The sequence below is a fragment of the Sinocyclocheilus grahami genome, unplaced genomic scaffold (assembly GCF_001515645.1).
Source record: "Sinocyclocheilus grahami isolate Dianchi unplaced genomic scaffold, SAMN03320097.WGS_v1.1 scaffold4470.1, whole genome shotgun sequence".
Classification (NCBI taxonomy): Eukaryota; Metazoa; Chordata; class Actinopteri; order Cypriniformes; family Cyprinidae; genus Sinocyclocheilus; species Sinocyclocheilus grahami.
In genome coordinates, this window is record NW_015509404.1 from 11,445 (window position 1) to 15,323 (window position 3,879).

At 42.6% G+C, this 3,879-nt stretch overlaps 1 pseudogene; it reads left to right on the plus strand.

Annotated features, from left to right (window-relative positions):
• LOC107576856 (uncharacterized) overlaps positions 1-2,969 on the plus strand; it is an 8,002-nt pseudogene extending 5,033 nt beyond the window's left edge.
• The last annotated feature ends 910 nt before the right edge of the window (positions 2,970-3,879 follow it).

Below are 3,879 nucleotides of genomic sequence, written 5' to 3' on the forward strand. Positions count from 1 at the left end.
AACATGCCAATCCGTGGTTGGATTTCCGACACGGCTAATCGTAAATCATCTTATACTGTCAATAAGCGTGACTGATACTCGAGCCAACTCTGCTCTAACTGTCGACTAGCAGTGGGAGTCAGATTGCCCCCTAGTGGATGGCTAAAGATTTGCTAACTCATATTCATAAATCCTCAAGGGAATGTCTCTGAATTAACTGATGCTCGCGCCCCCCTTGACAGGTGTGCCCCACAAGTTGAAAACCCCTGCTTCATACTACACTTCACCCCATTCACACAGTTGCCAACTGCTAATCACACAATCATCCCCACTCACACACTGAAGGCACAGCCCAAGTACAATTCGACATGTGGGCTGGGGGAAGCCACGATCAAACAGCCGACCTTCCAATTGGTGGATGACCCGCTTTACCACTAAGCCCTGTCTATACATACACTCACCAAGCACTTTATTTGGAACACCATGAGTAGGGCCTCCCTTTGCCAAAATATCATGGATATGGGAGACACCATCTTGTGCTGGTGACATCATTTGAAGCCAAACTCTGCATAGTAGTGATCAGGGTTACAGTCGTGGTATCGAGGTTCTGCCCAAACACCTAGCCGACTCGGTCCTGAGCAGGTAGAGCTTTCAATCATGACGTGAAACCCCGTATTTACAGCATCAAATAACTAATTATAATTGAACCTATCAGAAAAATTACATGAAAATGACTCAATGCTTCACTTGAGCGTACATTAGCGTCATAAGAATTACTGCAGACAGCCACCAGGGGGCGATCAAGATGCTTTTTTCACTTTTGTGGACCTGTCATGTCCTCCATCTTTACAGTCTATGTTGGTGACCTGTATCTGCATGATTTTATACATTGCACTGCTGCCCCATGATTGGCTGATTGCATGAATAAGGAGGTGTACAGGTGTTCCTGATAGATATAGCTAAGTTATATATGTGCTTGATGAGTGTACACACTGAGTACTTCATACCAGGGGTGGTTTCTCCATTAAGGCGATTGGGCGACACACCACCAAAGCCCGAAAGGGAGGGATTTTTTTTTCTTTCACATTCAACCACAGTGTTACGCTAGCTTTCACTATTCTAGATTGTTTGTTCTGCCTCTAAATAGTCCAATCAGCATCGAGTTGCGTTTTGTGTAGTACCGCCCCTTTTTGGGTAATTTCTGTCAGACTGAGAGTGCTCTCATAGACTTCCATGCAAAGATAATTTTATTCGAACTGCAGGCACTGCAATGCAATCTCTATGAGTTCTGGGAGGGCTAGCACTAACGTGCCTTCGTCATCATGCGTAACCTTAACTTGTGCAAGGATTGGTGGGAACAGTGACATCCAATAATATTTAAAAAATATTTTGAATTTTAACAAGAAAAAATGAAAAACTACTTTAATATCTTTATCAAATGTGAAAAAAAAACAGAGAGAGACGGGGACAGCTACGCCAACTCAAATTCAGTTGTCAGTTGAACTTGATCGTCATCATGGCGAATGTTACCTCAGCACAGATTAATTCTATTGTGTCACTGAAAGAAATACCATTCAGTCATTGTAGCAATAAAAATAAATTGTCAATTAAAGAATTAGGACCACCAAGACCAAATTTAAACATCAAACATGTATCTACAAAGTGCGGGAAGTCGTATAAACGGGGATTTTCGAGGACGTGGTATGAGCGGAAAAAATGGCTAGCGGGCTGTGAAGTAGCTAACGCTTTATTCTGCTACCCCTGCATTTTGTTCCATCCCGAGTGCGTGACGGACATCGCATGGACAACTACAGGTGTCACCGACATGCATCATCTCTCGGAGAAGGTGAAAAAACATGAAACCGCAAAGATGCATATGTACAGTTGTCTAAAATTGGCGGCTTTTCGGGACAGTCAAAATTGCCACACAGTTGGATGACAGCTACCGTATAGCTGTATGTCGTCACAACGATGAGGTTAGTAAGAACCGCCACATTCTAGGCCGTCTTATTGACTGTGAAGTTTTGCGGCCTGTTTGAATTAGCCTTGAGAGGCAATGATGATAGCGAAGGCTCAAGCAACGCTGGCATTTTTCGTGGACTGGTCGACTTAGTAGCGTCGCTAAACGAGGTGTTTGAGGAACACTTGAAAACTGCCACAGTCTTCAAAGGTACATCAAAGACTGCAAAATGAGCTTTTGGATTGCATGCTATCAATCATCAGGGAGCATATAATGGAAGAGGTGAAGTCAGCTAGATTCGTAGCAATCCAAGCAGATGAAACAACAGATGTTGCAACACAGACTCAGTTGGTGCTTGTATTCAGATACATTGACAGGAGCCATGCTGTGCAAGAACGTTTCTTTGAGTTCATCCCTATCTTGGATGCAACAGCCGGCTCGACTGCAAGTGCGATTTTGGAGAGGCTGAACAGTCTTTTCACTGATGATTACAAAGGTAAACTCATCATGCAAGCATACGACGGGGCCAGTGCGATGAGGGGAGAGCAGGCTGGTATGCAGCAGAAGGTGCGTGAACATTATGAAAATGCCCATTATGTGCATTGCTATGCACACCAGCTGAATTTGATCATGCAGCAAGCTACTTCTCAAATTCCAGCAGTGAGTTTTCTTTTCTGATCTGGGTGGCATCACCAGCTTTTTTACACGGTCACCGAAACGCACAACTATTCTCGACCAGATTGTTGCACGATGGCTGCCAAGAGCCTCATCCACAAGACAGAACTTCAATAGCAGAATCGTGAACACCGTATACGAGAACCTAGATTATCTCAAAGAGTGTTTCAGATCTATTGTGACTACCGGTTCATTTGATAGCACCACAGTGAGGGAGGCATCTGGCTTCCTGAGGATGCTGCAGGATGAAGACTTCCAGTTTTTTCTGCAACTGTTTCATCAAATAATGACCCATGTTGACATGATGTACCAGCAGCTGCAGAAGAAGGACATTGAAGCAGTCTTCATCAAATAATCCCTCCAGAACTTCACAATGAAAGTGCAGACCATAAGGTTAGATCACATAACATTGTTCATACCTTCTCAATATAGAACCATGTCATTTCATAATGTATGCTATATGGTAACAAGATTTAGAAACTTCAACGTGGGAAACTAATTTAGTCATCTGCATCTTTTGAAATTGTAGTTACCGTGTGTGTGTAACAACATTAAGCCAGAAATGTTTATATTTTACCAGCTATTGTCAGAAAAAAAATATAAAACAGACTATTTTTTTTTCTGTTTTTCTAGGACACGAGTTGCAGGTATTGTCAATGACAAACAGTTTTATTCATATACAAACACTGTTGATCTGTCTGCTTTCAGGGAGCTAGAGATAGATGCGGCTTTCAAATGCTCGCGTGTGCTTCTGAGTAAGCGCTTAGTGAAAGTGTAGCCAATCACAGTCATATCTGCTGAGTGTGTGAACAAATGCTGGTATTGTCACATTTTTAAAAGTAGATACTTCTGACAACCCTAATTTATTATAATAAACAATTATTTTTATTACCAAAATATCACAATCAAGACACAAGACACAATCCTGAACCACACCAAAGAAGGGTTCTCATTCACTGACAACCTTGTGAGTGCCACGCTGCTACAAGGAGAGAGGTTTGAACAGCATTGCCATACGTTCCCTGTTGAGGCTCTGAACATCACTGTCAGGGGATACCCCATGCTGAAAAATCCTCTGAAATGTAATGGGACAGGAACGTCTGAATGCACTGGCCATGCTTTCCATGGAGAGGGAACTAGTCAGGAAAATGCCTGCTTTCAACGAGAGAGTAATTGATCGCTTTGCTGCTTTGAAAGAGAGGCGAGCAAAATTTTTATACAAGTGAGTAGTGTGATATAAGTGAGTAATGTAAGTGAGCAGTGTG